Source organism: Eriocheir sinensis, unplaced genomic scaffold (genome assembly GCF_024679095.1).
Source record: "Eriocheir sinensis breed Jianghai 21 unplaced genomic scaffold, ASM2467909v1 Scaffold1240, whole genome shotgun sequence".
NCBI lineage: Eukaryota > Metazoa > Arthropoda > Malacostraca > Decapoda > Varunidae > Eriocheir > Eriocheir sinensis.
This window is the reverse complement of record NW_026110564.1, coordinates 64,236-80,000: the sequence shown is the minus strand read 5'-3', so window position 1 is coordinate 80,000 and position 15,765 is coordinate 64,236. Positions and strand designations below refer to the sequence as shown.

The window sequence follows — 15,765 nt, the reverse complement described above, 5'->3', positions numbered from 1 at the left end:
AGAGAGATATATATATTTGAGGAGGAAATCACTTGGCTGCTCTCTCTCTGCTTCTCTCTCTCCTTAGCTGGACATACACCCTTCAAAGAGATGTTAGAGAGAGGTAGAGAGAGAGAAGAGAGAGAGAGTTTGTATCTTTGTCTTTGTGGAGTGTTTGGGGAGATTTTCCTCCTCGTTCCTCTCCAACCGCAGAGGATGGAGGAGAGGAGGAGGAGAAAAGAAGAGGAAAGACACAGGGAAGAAGCAGCGGACGAGTTTGTGTGTGTGTGTGTGTGTGTGTGTGTGTGTGTGTGTGTGTGTGTGTGTGTGTGTGTGTGTGTGTGTGTGTGTGTTTTCTTCCTGCTTGTCGGGTCCTGTCTTCTGCATTTTTGCATGTATGTTTCCTCGTCTGTTTGTTTGTTCCCTTGTTCTTGTTTACTTTTCTCCCTTCTCTTCTCCTCCTCCTCCTCCTTCCCTCCTCCACTCCTCCTCCCTCCTTCCTCCTCCTCCTTCCTTCCTCCCTCCTCCTCTTCTTTTCTCTTCGTTTCTTCAACAAATCACACGCAGAGAGAGAGAGAGAGAGAGAGAGAGAGAGAGAGAGAGAGAGAGATGGATTTATGAATGAACAGAGAGAACAACAGATGAATCTTTTTACACTCGTTGTCTTTCTCGTCTTTATTGGTTTAACTTTTAACTTATTTCAATTTAGTAAAAAAGAAAAAAAGAAGAAAGAGGTCACAAATAATAAAGGAAGAAAACAAATGAACACACACGAGAGGAGACAGTTGATAAACAGATAGACAGATAAGACGAGACAGACAGATAGACAGAGCAGATAGACAGATGTAGACAGACAGACAGAGACAGATGAACAGACAGACAGACAGACAGACAGTGAAATAAAGAGTGCAAAAGTAGACACACATTTTAATGATAGACAGTGATGATAATAGATCATAGTAATGAACCTGATAATAGACAGACAGAGATAGACAGGTAAATTAGACAGCAATAGACAGATAGATGAAAATAAAGAGGAAAAAGACATGGAATGATAAGAAACAGGAAAAGACAAGTGAAAGACAGAATAAGAGACAGGTTGAAAAGAAAGCTAAGAAAAGACAGGGACTCAAAGACAGGTAGGAAAAAGACAGGTGATAGACAAGTTAATAAAAGGAAAAGCAAAAAGGAACAGTTAAAAAGAGTTCTAAAAACAAAAAACAAGCAAAAAAGTTCACGTGAACTAGGAAAATGAAGCAAGGTGGAAAAGAAACAGAGTAGACAAAAACAATTAAAAAGACAGGAAAAAGACAGGTTGAAAAAATTTTACGGAAAATAGTTAAATAATTAGGCAGGAAAAACAGTTAAGAAAAAATACAGGTAGAAAAACCAATTACTAAAAGACAGGTGGGTTTAAAAGACAGTAATGATATGAACAGGTAAAAGACAGACAGGTGGAAAAAAGACGGAAAAACAAGGTAAAATTGGACAGGAAAAAAACAGGTGACAAAATACAGGAAAACAATAATTAAAAAAGACAAAGTGAGGGTTAAAAAATGGTAATTGATGGAGCAAAAATAGACAGGAAATAGTATGGACGAATTGTGAAAAAGAGACAGATAGGAAAAAACAGGAAAAAAGAAAATTAAAAGAGGAAAATAAATATAGGTAAAAAAGAATTAGACAGGAAAAAAAAAGACACGAAAAAAAAATCATTAAAAAGAGAAAAAATAGATATAATAATTAGACAGGAAAAGACAGGAAAAAGAAGAGTAATGGGAAAATAATAAAGGTAAGCATTAGACAGGAAAATACAGGTGAAAAAAGACAAAAAAGTATAGAATAGACAGGTAAAAGAATCAGACAGGAAAAACAGACAAACATTTTAACAGGGGACTTTTAGAACCAGTTCTAGACAGGCAGTTCGGACAGCACTTTCTTGTCAGCGGAAGCAATCACAGTCCAGCAGGAGGAGGAGGAGGAGGAGGAGGAGGAGGAGGAGGAAAGAAGAAGGAGAGGAAGAAGGATGGCCATTCTAGATTTTACATTTGAAATTATAAAAAGAAGAGAAAGAAAAGAGGAGAGGTGAGGCTTAAGGAATTTGGACAAGGAAGAAGAATGGAAAGAAGAGGAGGAGGAGGAAGAGAAAGGAGAAGAGGAGGAAGAAAGAGTTGGCGAAAGGAAGAAAAGTAAAGGAAGAATGCTCCAAAGTTTGAATTCTCTCATACATAAAAGAAGAAGAAGGAAGTCAGAATCAAGAAGTAGAAGTGAAATGAAAAGAAAGGAAGAGGGAAGAGGAGGAAGGAGGAAGGTAGAGAGAGTGGAAGAGAGAGAGAGATGAAGAAGAATATTTTGAGTTTCCACATTGGAGAGAGAAGAAGAGAAAGGAGAGAGAGAGAAGAATTGCTAGAATGAGACTTTGTACAAGGAAAGAAATGGATTTGAAAGAAAAGAGAATCGCGTAGAAGAGAAAGGAGAAAAGAGGAAGGAGAAGAAGAGACTTCAAGAATCATCGCCAAATAATGATGAAGAGAAATATAACACTAAACAGTAATATACAAGAAAATGTTGAAGAAGAAAGGAGAAAAAGGAAGAAGAAGAGATACAAGACTCATGATAGAAAATAGAATAGAGAAATATAAACACTGAACAGTTACCAATCAAAATAAAACATAGAAGAGAAAGGAGAAAAAAAGAGAAAGGAGAAGAAGAGAAAGAAGACTCCCCAGAAAATATTGAGATATAGAAGAGAAATATAAACACTAAACAATGACTAAACACAAACTCAAACATAGAAGAAAGTATGAGAGGAGACACAGGACCCACTAGTACCTATTTACCCACAACAGACAGGAGTATAGGTGCATGGTGCCCTGGTTCTGCCGACGCGATTCTTAGCATAACACAAGAACCTGGATGACCGGACCACTGCGCGTTCAGTGTCACATAGGACTTGGTAGGAAGCAGAGTCACATTGCGTAATAGCACCCCACCTTTCACCCTCGTCCTCCCCAGGGCTTCCCCCATCACCCCAGAACCGTGGGAGTTTCCAAGGAGTTGGTAGCTGGGGAGAGGAAATTTGGGAGAATCGTCATTGAGGTTTGGGATTGGTGGAGGTAAGCCTGGGTGGTGACCTCCTCCTCCTTCCTTCCTCCAGCCTCCTCCTTCCAGTGTGATTAGGTGGGGACAACATCCACCAGGTGAGAGTCTAGGGCGTCAGGTACAGCCTTCTACAGCAGGTTAACGTGATGTTGTCCCGCGGCGACCATGACCACTGTGCTTGTTCAGTGCCAGTGCAGTGCAGGGAGCTTGCTTGTCTGGGGTTGGGAGAGAGAGAGGGGTAGGGAGGAAAGGAGGAGGAGGAAAAGGTGGGGTGGGATAGAGTGTGAATAGAGGAGAAGAGAGAGGGGGAGGAGGAGGGAGAGTTAAAGTGAAGAGAAAGGGAAAGAAAAGAGAGGGAGGAAGAGAGAGAAGTGTTAGTATACATAGATATACATACATGACAGACAGACAGACGAACGAATGAACAGACAGACATCCAGTTATCCACAATTTTTCTTACTACTACTACTACTATTACTACTACTACTACTACTACTACTACTACTACTACTACTATTACTTCTACTTATATTTCTCATTCTCGTTTTCCATTCTACCTACCATCTAACTCCTCCTCCTCCTCCTCCTTATCAGCTATCATTAATTATCATTTCTAGAGTTTGATCACACCTGCACCTTGAGCCCACCTTCGTTACCTGAGGCTTGATTGATAGGGGAAAGAAGAAGGGGAAGAAGAAGAAGAAGGGGACGAAGAAGAAGGGGAGGTAGAAGAGAGGATGAGAGGAGATGATGGCGTGTTGGGGTGGATGGGTATGAATGGAATCAGTAATGGAGATTGTGAGGGAAGATGAGGGAGGAGGGGAGGAGGAGAGAGGGGATGGATATAGGGGAGATGGTCTACAAGAAGAAGGGGAGGAAGGAAAGAAGTGGAGGAGAGGAAGGAGCAAAGATGAGGAAGAGAGGAAGGGGGAAGAAGGGAGGTTGGAGAAAGAAAGAAGGAGGAGGAGAGGAGGAGGAGGAGGAAGAGGAGGATGAGGAGGAGGAGGAGGATGAGAGAGGATGATAGAAAGTTTAACTTAAGAAGAAAGGCTAATGTAAAGAAAGGAAGAAAGAAAGGAAAAGAAAGGAAGAGATAGGAGAGAGATAGAAGATGTAAGATAGAAAGAGAAAGAAATTGAAAGAGAGAGAGAGAGAGAGAGAGAGAGAGAGAGAGAGAGAGGAAGAGAGAGAGAGAGAGAGAGATGAGGAAGATGAAGGAGAAGAGAGAGAGGAAGAGAGAGATGGAAGAGGAGAGAGAGAGAGAGATGGAGAGAGAATTGGAGAGAGAGAGAGAGGGGGAGAGAAGGAGATAAATGAGAGATATAAGAAAGAGATAAAGGGAAGATGAGAGGGAGAAGAGGGAAGAAAAAAGGAGGAGATATATGGAAGAGATAAGAGAGAAGAAGAGAGAAGATGGAAGAGAGAGAGAGAGAGAGAGAGAGAGATGATACAAATTAGAAATAGAGCAAAGAGAGAGAGAGAGAGGTTCAGACAGACAGAGTGAAACAGAAAAAAAGAAAAAAATCATTGACGGACAAGTGATTAAGAAAAACAAATAAATAAAAATAAGCGACAGGTAAATAAGCGTGGTACTTTTAAACTCCAACAAATTAGCAAGAGGTTAATGAAACAAAAAGTGAACAGGTTGAGAGAAATCAAAACAAAACCGAACAAGAAAAACAAACAAAACAACGTTAGAAAATAAAAATAAAAAGTTGGATTATGAAAGAATCAGGTGGAAAGAAAGAACAAAACAAAGGAAAGAAAAGAAAAGCAAAACAAAACAAAGAAAGCAAAAACAAGAAAAACAAACAACATTAGAAAATAAAACAAAAAGGTTGATTAGCAAAGAAAAAGATTGAACAGGTGAGATAGAACAAAAACAACCTTGGAAAAAGAAAGAAAACAAAACAAGAAAGCAAAACAAGAAAAAACAACAACATTTGAAAATAAAAACAAAAAGGGTTGATTAGGAAAAAAGATGAACAGGTGAGAGACTGAACAAAACAAAGGAAAGAAAAGAAAAGAAAACAAAACAAAACAAGAAAGCAAAACAAGAAAAACATTAGAAAATAAAAAAACAAAGGTTGATTATAAAAGATGAACAGTGAGAGATATAACAAAACAAAAGGAAAGAAAAAGAAAAAAAAGAAAAGAAAGAAAAACAAAACAAGAAAAGCAAAAACAGAAAAACAAAACAACATTAGAAAATAAAAACAAAAAGTTGAATAGATGAACGTGTGAGATGAATAAAATAAAACAACAAAATAAAACAAGAAAAGATGAACAAAAAAAAAAAGTAACAGACTAGTTTAACAGAAGAAGTGGTTTATGTTAAAAGACTAAAGGATTATAATAAAGGCTCAACAAAACGACTAGGGAATACAGGTGAGAGATAGATGAATAGATAGATAGATGGACAGATAGATAGATAGATTAGGTGGTGACGTGATTGACAACTGGCTGACTGATTGATTGAGTGATTGAATTGACTGTTTGATTAAGTTTAGTAGAAGTAGATAAGTAGGAAGGTAGGTGTGTGATAAATAGATGAATGGAATGTAAAGATGGGTTGGAAAGAGCAGGTAAAAGTGGGATTAGAGCAAGAAAATCTAGAAGTAAAATCAAGTAAGATAAAAAGATGAAGTAAGAAGAGAAACAGAGTAAAGAAGAGATGAATAAATATAGACAGACAGACAGAAGATAGACAGACAAATGACAAATAAGGAAAAAAGAAAAAAAACCAACATAGAAGAGAGAGGAGATGAAAAAATAAATACGGAAAAAAAAGAAAAAAAGAAGGTTTTAAAAGAGAGATGAAAATAGAGATGAGATAAAATAGATGGATGAATAGATGGATAGATAAACCTCAGGGTTATGCTTGTGGATTGATTGGGTTGGGTTGAACAGACAGATAGATAGATGAACAGATAACAAATGAATAATGAATAGACAGATAGAGACAAGAGTCATGCTTCTAATAGTTTACATAAATAAAACTAACATCAGATTTACAGAGTGGTTAGGTTGGGTTAGGGTGAGTTGGGTTAGACAGACAGATAGATGAATGAACAGATAGATGAATAAATAGATAGACACAGACACAGGTGTAATGGTTTACATAAGCCTGAAAACTAACATCAGATTCACAGTGGTGGTTGGGTTAGGGTGGATTGGGTTGGGTTGAACCAGACAGATGAACAGATGGAACATAGATAGATAGATGAGATGAATGAGACAAAGTCATCCTTCTAATGGTTTACATAAGCCTTAAACCAACATCAGAGTGGTTAATGTCCTATGCTTCAAAATTGAAAGGTTAATGAAGGGAGGAACAGGTAGAGCAGGACAGGTGATGAAACGGAAGGTGCCAATAACATTACCTGAGACTGATAGTCGCAGGTGTGTTTGCAGGTGATAATGTGGTGGCCTAGTGATGGTCATTAGCGCAGCAGCAGAAAAAGATCAGTACCGACACGATGCACATGGGAGAGAGTGAGAGTGAAGTGAGTGGTGAGTGAGAGGAAAGTGGAGGTAAGAGTGAATGAGTAGTGAGTGAAAGATTGAGAATGAAAGTTTAAAAAAGTAAGAGTAAGGTTAGGATAAAATAAGAGTAGGCAGTGAGTGAGTGGTGAGTGAGTGAGGATTAGTGAGTTCGTGAGTGAATGAGTAGAAGTGACAGTTGATATGTTGAATGGAAGAGGGACGAGATTTTAAGAAAAGGAAACAAAAGAAAGAGAAAAAAAATAAGATAATCAAATAAGTAAAACAGAAATAAAGAAAGGAAGAAGAAAATAAAAAATTAAAAGAAAACAAAGGAGAGACAAAAAGATTATAAAAGAGATGAATAGATAGATAGAGATGAATGGATAGATAGATAGATAGATAGATAGATAGATAGATAGATAGAAGAAAGTGTGTGTGTGTGTGTGTGTGTGAGTGTGTGTGTGGTGGGATGAAGTGAAAAAAAAAAGAGTAAGTATAGAATTAAAGTGTGAGTGAGTGGTGAGTGGAGTTAGTCAGAAATAAAAGAGTTTAATACAAGACTTATACAGTGGGCTAGGAGTGTAGAAAATGAAAGGAAAAGAAAATAAAATGAAGAGGGTAACTGAAATGAAAGTGAAGAAAATGAAAGAACAAAACAAAAAACCGAAAGTGAAGAAAATGAAGAAGGTAAATAAATGAAAAGTGAAGAGTAAAAGAAAATGGGGGAAGAAAGTGAAGGTAAAGTGAAAATGAAATAAGTGAAAGTGAAGGAGAGTGAAGAAGGAAGAAAGAGAGTGAAAATGAAAATGAGAGTGAAGAGATGATGATGAGTGATGATGATGATGTTTAATTTGTTCAGGGAGAAAAAGGTGGGATTGTGATGGGAGAGATTAGAGGTCAGGAGGTGATGGAAGGAGGAGAGGAGAGGAGAACAAGGAGAGAACTGGGAGAAGGAAGAATGAAGACAAGTGAATGAAAGCGTAGAAGATGGGAATAAGGATGAAGATGAGAAGATGAGAGAATGAGAACTTGAAAGAAGAAAATGGTGCGTGGGAAAGAAGAAAGTGGATGAAAAAAAGCGAAGAAGATGAAGTAAAGATTCTAAGGAGAAAGGAGAAGAGAGACAAATAAGACAAAAATGAATGACAGTAGAAAGAAAATGGGAAGAAAAAAGAAGAAAGAGGCGGTGGAGGTGACATGGACTAACAGGAATAGAAAGGAAGAAAAAAAGATGAAATTGCAATCCGAACAAGAAAGTAGAAGAGAAAGTGAAGGAGAAAATGAGGAGAAAGAAAGAGAAAGAAAGGCAGCGGAGGTGAAACATGGACTTAGAAGAATAGAAAAGGGAAGAAAAAGATGAAATTATAAATCAGAAAGAAAGTGAAAGAGAAAAAAAGCGAAAAGAAGAGAAAATGAAAGAGAAAAAGAAAGAAGAAAAGTAGAAAGAAAGAAGAATATCAGTGACAAAGTTGACGGAAGAAACATAAAGAGGAGAAAGAAAGTAAAGACAAACGATAAATGAAATTGAAGAGATAAAGGGAGAGGAGAAAGGAGAAAGAAGAAAGAAGAGAGGAGAAAGAAGGCGTGAGAAGAATAGAGGTGAACAACTTTCTTAATTACTCAATAAATCAACTCGTGGAAGTGTGGAGGAGGAGGAGGTGGAAGAGGAGGAGGAGGAGGAGGAAGGAGGAGGAGGAGAAAGTACACTTTGCTTGTGTGGGGAAAGGGCACAAAGAAAGGGGGCGACACACACACACACACACACATACATAAAGAAAAAAATAGTAAGAACAGAAAGAAAAGAAAAAATGGGAGAAAAGGAAGAAAAGAAAGAAAAAAAGTGACAGAGATGGATAGGAAAAGAGAGAGAGAGAGAGAGAGAGAGAGAGATGAAAAAATAAAAAGAAGTGAGATAGAGAGAAAGTAAAGTAAAAGAGTGGGAAAAAGAAGAAAAGTAAGGAGAAGACAGTAAGTTAGGTCAGGAAAGTAGCTGAGAAGAAAATAAAGTGAAGAAAATGAAATGGAAGAAATGAAAGCCAGGGTGAAAGGAGATGTGAAGAAAGAATATAGAAATTGAGGGAAAGGCTGCAGGGGAATATGAATGTGAAGAGAAAATGAAAGTGAAGAAAATGAAGAAAGAAAGCAAAAGAAAACGAAAGTGAAGAAAATGAAAATGAAGGAAAGGTAGAAAATGAAAGTGAAGAAGCAGAAAATGGGGAAGAGAGTGAAGAACAGAGAAAGAGTGTAGAAAGAAAAGAATGAAAAAGCCAAAAAGAAATGAAAGTAAAGAAAATGAAAGAAAGTAAAAAGTAAGAAAGTGAAAATGAAAGTAAGAGTCAGTGAAGAAGAAGTTGAAGGAAATACAAGTAAAAGGAGAATACAGAAGATGAAAGTGAAAGAGAGTGAAAGCAAAGGATAGTGAGGCGATAATAGGAAGGCTACTCCACCTGTGCCTGGCTAAGTGGCGCAGGATGCCTGCTATGTGAGAGCCAGATAATTACAGCATTACCGAGACTCTACTTGTTTTCATCCATAGTAATCATGCTGCCAAACAGGTGTGTGTGAAGCACCATACCTCCCTCCTTCCTCCTCCTCCTCTTTCTTCTTCTTCTTTTTTCGTCCCTCCTCTCACTTTTCTTTCTTTCTTCTTAATTTCCTGCTTTTTTGTTTTATTCACCATCTCTATCTTTCTCAATTCTTCTTCTTCCTCCTCCTCCTTCCTCCTCCTCCTCTTTCTTTCTTTTTTCGTCCTCCTCTCTACTCTTTTTTCTTCTTTCTTTTAATTTCCTGTTTTTTATTACCAACATCTCTTATCTTTCAATCTCCTCCTCCCTCTTCCTCTTCTTTCTCTTCCTCTCCTGCTTTCCTCCTCTGTCTTCCTATCTTTTATTCTTCCTTAATTTTAGTTTTCATTCTTCATCTCTTTATCCATTTCCATTTTTTCTCTCTTCCTCCTCCTCCTCCTCCTTCTCTTTCAACTTCTTCTTTTTTTATCTTTTTTATCACTGTTATTTCTTATGCATTCTTCCATTCCCCTCGTATAATTTTTTTCTTTCTTCTTTTCCTCCTCTTCTCTCTCTCTGTTTTTTCTTCTCTTCCCTCCTTTCGTTCACCTTTCATTCTCTCTTTCATCTCTCCTCTTCTCAAACTCTTCTTTATCTTTCTCTCCTTATCTCCTTTTCTTTCTTCCTATTCTCCATTTCTTCTTTATTCATTCTATATCTTACCTCTTTCATCTGCTTTTCCTCCTCCTTTCTGTAACATCTTCCTCCTCCTCCTTCCCTCCTCCTCCTCTTTCACCTTAACCTCATATTTCTGCTTTCTTTATCCTTCCTTCTTTATTTTTTCTTTCCCTCAACCTCCTCCCTCCTCCTTCTTTTCGAGTATCTTTTCCTTTATTCTTTTTCCTTTTCCTTTTATTCTGATCTCTTCTCCATCTTTCATCTGTTTTTCCTCCTCCTTTCTAATTTTCTCACCTCTCCTTCCTTCTTTCCTCCTCCATTGCTCCTCCTCTTCCTCCATATTTCTTTTTCCGCAGATTTATAAATATCTGAAGGAAGGAAAATAAAGAAAGAAAGAAAGAAAGAAAGAAAGAAAGAAAGAAAGCAGCAAAGACAGGACAGGCAGGCAGGAAGGAAGGAAGGAAGGGAAGAAAAGAAAGAAAGAAAGAAAAGAAAGGGAAGGAAGAAAGAAAAGAAAGGAAGAAAGAAAGAAGGGAAAGAAAGCAGTAAAAGAAAGTATAAGGAAGGAAGAAGAAATCTTAGTCTGTAATCCTTACAGAGAAAGAGAGAGAGAGAGCGAGGAGAGAGAGAGAGAGAGAGGAGAGAGAGAGAGAGAGAGAGAGCACAGGTATTACAGAGTCAGGATTAATTTTCACTTATAAAACACCTTGAGACACCTGAGGAGTGTACCAATAACTATACACACCTGTCTTATTTACACACACACACACACACACACACACACACACACACACACAGATGATTAATACACACCTGTCCACTTAATTGCTAAATACAGGTAATAATAAATCTTGGTAATTACTTTTGTAGGCATTAAATACCTTGATTAACTTGCTACATCTTGATCACTGTGACACAGGTATAGGGTCTGTGTTGAGTGATCAGCGTGCCGGTGCCGCGTCTATTAGAGCCTGGGTTCGAGTCCTGCCCATGTCACGCTAACCACTCAGCCACCTGCCCCTCCCCTTCACACTATAAACAACCATAGGTGATAAATAATAGTAATAATCATACAACTAATTAAACAACACCTTGAATATTAACTACTAGATTCATCATTACCTGAAGTCACATATTGACACACCTGTCCAACATCTAATTAGCACTCACGTTTAGCAGCCAGGTGATGTTGTAAGCAGGTGGTTTATGAACTGAGCAGAGGTCCACACTTCTTCCTTCCACTATTTCTTCTCCTCCTCCGTTTCCTCCTCCTCCACCAACAGTGAAGCCTGGACGTCTAAAGAGAGGGAGAAGGAGGGAGAGAAGGAGGGAAGAGGAGAGAGGATGGAGGAAGGAAGGAAAGAAACAAGAAAAGATGAAAGAAAAAGAGTTAGTGAAATGAAGGAAGAAAAGGATAGAAAAAGAGGAGATAAGAGAGAGGAGGAAAGGAAGAGAAGGAGGAAAAGGAGGAGGAGGAGGAGGAGGCGGAGGAGGAGGAGGAGGAGGAGGAGGCTTCTAAGAAGGGAAGGGAATTTTTGAAGGAGGAGGAAGATTAAGAAGAGAAGAACTATTATTGAAGGAAGGGAAGGAAGGAAGAATGAGGGAGAGAAAATAAATAAGAAAATTAAAAGAAATGGAATAGAAGACATAAGGGAGGAAGGAAATTAGAGGAAGAAAAAGTTTAATGAGATAATGGAGGAGGAGGAGGAGGAGGAATTTGAGACGAATTGAAGGAAGGAAGGAAGGAAGGAAGGAAGAAAAGATATCAGTGAAGAATTAATGGATACAAAAGAGGAAGAAGATTAGGAAATGTGAGGGAGGAGGGAGGAAGAGAGGAGGAGGAGGGAGGAGGAGGAGGAGGAGACATGAGGGAGACAAAATTCGCTTAAGAGGAAATAGATAAAAATAAATGAAATTAATGTCTCTCTCTCTTCACACACACACACACGGTAAGAACTTACAGTGACTCTGTGTGTGTGTGTGTGTGTGTGTGTGTGTGTGGGTGTGTGTGTGTGTGTGTGTGTGTTTCTAGAGTTCATTGTAGACAAAAACAATGATTCTCTCTCTCTCTCTCTCTCTCATCATCATTCTTAATCATTTGTCTATTTCTCTTTCTTTCACAGGTGAGAAAATGAGGAATAAGATAGATAGGAAAGAAGAAGAAGAAGAAGTTAGTTGTGTTAAATAGTTGTATGAAAATCAGTATGCTGATATTTGCCCTTTTGTTTATTTTGTTTGTTTGTTTGTTTGTTTATTCTCAATTTTCACTTCTTTCTCTAATTAGTTGTTAATCGTTCTGAGGAAAGCGAAAGCGTATGTAATGTAGCTTTCTTATACAACTTTTTTCCCCCTTATTTTCATTTTTCTTTTTTTTTTCTAGTGAAGATTTAAAGGAAAATATTTGTCTTGGGTTGTTTTGATATTTTTGTAGTATTTTATATATTTTTTTGCAAGTTTTTCTTTCTCTATTTTTCTTTTCCAAATTTTTCTCCTTTTTTTTTCCTTCCTTTTCCTCTTTCTCTCCTGTTCTTTATTTTGTTTTTTGTTTTTTTTATTCGTTCTTTTCTTTCTTTCTTCTTTCTCCTTTCATCTCTTCTTTTTCTTCTTTCATTTTCTTTTCATTTTCGTATTTTCTTTATTATTTTTTTCTTGCTTATCAACATCATCATCATTTTTTCTTCTTCTTCTTCTTCTTCTTTCTTCTTCTTCTTCTCTTCTCCTCCTTCAAACTTCTTCTTCTTCTCCTTTCCTTAACACGACCAACGTTCCTCCTCCTCCTCCTTAACATTGACGCAACCTCACTCAAACTCACTGAGGAAAGTTCTCTTCTGCCTTTCAGTGTGTGTTTAAAATTTCTTGGTTTCGTTTTCTTTAGTCGAAGAAACGTGGGCATTAAGGAAAACTAAGAGATAGAGATAAAATGATAAAGCGCTGGTAAGTTGGGTCCGAATTGGTTTTAGTTTGTCTGTTTATTGAATACTTTCATCTCTTTCTTTCTTTCTTTCTTTCTTCTTTCTGTTCCTGTTTGCGTTTTTCCTCTTCAGTATTCTCTCTCTCTCTCTCTCTCTCTCTCTCTCTCTCTCTCTCTCGGTCTCTCTCTCTGTCTTTTTCTCTCATTCCTTCTGCTCCTTTCTTTCTTATTCTTCTTTTTCCTCGCTCATTCATGTTTTCCTTTTCTCTTTTCACCATTTCTCTCCTTTTTCCCCTTTCTCTCTCTATTTCTCTATGTACACTTTGTCTATCTATCTATTAACTTTACATTTCCCTTATTCATTTCTACCTCTGCTACCTACTCACCTTCTTACCTAATCATTTGTCTTATTCCTTCTCTCCTTCCATCCTTTCCTTCCTTCCTTTCTGATTTTCCCCTTCCTTTATTTCTCTTTCCTTCCTTTCTCTCCTCCTCTCTCCCCCACCCCAACCCTTCTCACAGACACACACACAGACACTTACACACATAGTGATGAGGATGGAGGAGTCTACAGGTTCTGACGTGTCCAGTTCGGGGTCACAATGTGCCACCAGTCTGCAGTGAGGTGAAAGTGCGTTACGATGCTTCATCTCAGTCCGCTTAGTGTGCTCTGTGTGGGGAAGAAAGAGAGAGGAGAAAGGGGTTAGTTAGGTTATGAGGATGTAGTTGAATATAAATAAAATGACGACTGCATTCCTAAAACAGTCAAGCACCTTGAACCCAAAATGCACATACACTTTCGTTTCAGGTTGGGAGAAGAGAAGGAGAAAGGGAGTTGAGTTAGGGGGTTCAAAGGTTGAGAAAAGGTGGTTGAATATAAACAAATGACGATCACGCTTCTAAAATAATCATACCAGAACTCAAATGGCCATACACCTCGCTCTTTTATGGGGGAGAGAAGGGAGAAAGGGTCAGGATACAGGGGAGTTAAGGGAGTGATAGAAGGTTAAGGAATATAAACAAATGACGATCACGCTTCTAAAACGAAATCATATACCAGAACCCAATTGCAATACATCTTCGTTTCTGTATGGGGAGAGTAGGGAGAAAGGGGTTAGTTAGGGGGTTAAAGGGGTTGAGAGAAGGTGGAAGGAATATAAAACAAATGACGATCACGGTTTAAAACAATCATACCAGAACTCAAAATGCAAATACACCTTCGTTTCTACATAGGGAAGATGGGAGAAAAGGAGTTCAGTTAGGGGATTAAAGGGGTTGTAGAGAAGCGTTGGCGAACATAAAACAAATGACGATCACGCTTCTAAAACAATCATACCAGAACTCAAATGCAATACTATCTTCAATTTTTCTGTATGGGGAGAAGGAGAAAAGGGGTTAGTTAGGGGGTCTAAGGGTTGAGAGAAAGGTGGAAGCGAATAAAACAAATGAACGATCACGTCTTCTAAAACAATCATACTAGAACTCAAATGCAACATACATCTGCGTTTATGGTTCGTCACCAATCCCCAAAAGACGGAAAACATATATAATTCTGCATGAAAATAAATGAAATATGGTATATCAGATTCAGATAATTAATGTGAACTTAGAACATGCAATCAAAGTGGAGAGGAAGAGGAGAGGAAAGTTTAGTAGTGAGAGAAGTGGAAGATCTAAAAGGCAAATTGGAACGAAAGAAAGTTAGAGGAAAGAAGTGATGAGATGGGGAGAAAAGAGAGAGAGAGAGAGAGTAATACATAGGATAAAGAGCATGGCGATATATGAATAGAAGTAGACAAACAGATAGATGACAGAGAGTGGAGGTAGATAAACAGAGATAAACAGGATAGGGACTGACAGATTGATAGATAGACAGAGATTGATAGATAGGAGATAAGTTGATAGATAAATAGATACAGAGATAGATAGATGGACAGATGGATAGACAGGACACATATTGATGCTAGATAGACAGATAGATAGACAGATAGATAGACAGATAAATAGATTGATTGACAGATTGATAGATAGACATAGATTGGATGGATAGAGATATGTTGATAGACAGATGAAACAGATACAGAGAAGATAGATGAACAGATGGATAGATGAACACATATTGATGAATGAACAGGATAGACAGAATGACAAAGATAGATAGAACAGAGATAGGCCATAGATAGTCAGATAGACAGACAGAGTAGATAGACAGATGGAGATACGTTAGAGAATGAATAGATAGACAGATAGATAGACAGATAGCGCCCTATAAAGAAAATGACTCAATGGAACAGAAGGAAAAAAAAAACGTTACCAAGGATTTGCAAATGAGATAAAAAAAGAAGTTAGCGAAGAGAAAAATGAAAACCAAAACAAAAGGAATGGAAGAAAGGAAAAGAAACATATATAATCACGTGTGTCATTTGAGGTTTAAAGGGGAAGGAAGAAAGGCAAAGAAGCGAACACGTAGTATGAAGAAGCAAACTAAGAGGAAGAAGAAAGAAAAGAAGAAAGCAAAAAACCCTCTATAATCGTTTCGTCATTTTAGGATTTAACGAAGGGAAGAAAGAATGTAATTAATTTCAACGCCAAGTTTCGCGTCGGATTAGAAAGAAGTTCCGATTGGCGCGCGGCGAGGCGTGTGTCGCTTCTCGGACGAGGAGAGATTGGATTACTTTATGTTAGTTTCTTTTAATTGAATGAACACCTTACGCACACCTGTACTTACTTCTGGTACCTGTTGATTTGCTGTACACCTTCACTCATCTACACACACACCTGTTTACTCACGTGTCCGCATTTGGGATTTTTTCAGTCACCTCTCAAAGTGGCTTTTCTACATGACTAAGATTGGATTAATATTTAACTTTAGTTTCTTTTTAATTGAATGAAACACCTTTTTATGTGCACCTGTTCTTACTTCGGCACCTGTTGATTTGTTGTACACCTTCACATCTACACACACACTTGTTTACTCACCTGTCACGCCTGCCGTCACACCTGGGGTTTTCAGTCAGCCTACAAAGCTGTCCTGAAGACCACCTACACAACCTCTCTAAATTTCTCCCTCATGAGCCAAGCAAGATGGTGCCACTATAAACACTT

General features: G+C 38.0%; 1 pseudogene; it reads right to left on the bottom strand.

Moving 5' to 3' along the window:
* LOC126989615 (uncharacterized) overlaps window positions 1-15,765 on the bottom strand; it is a 41,376-nt pseudogene that overhangs the window by 5,699 nt on the left and 19,912 nt on the right.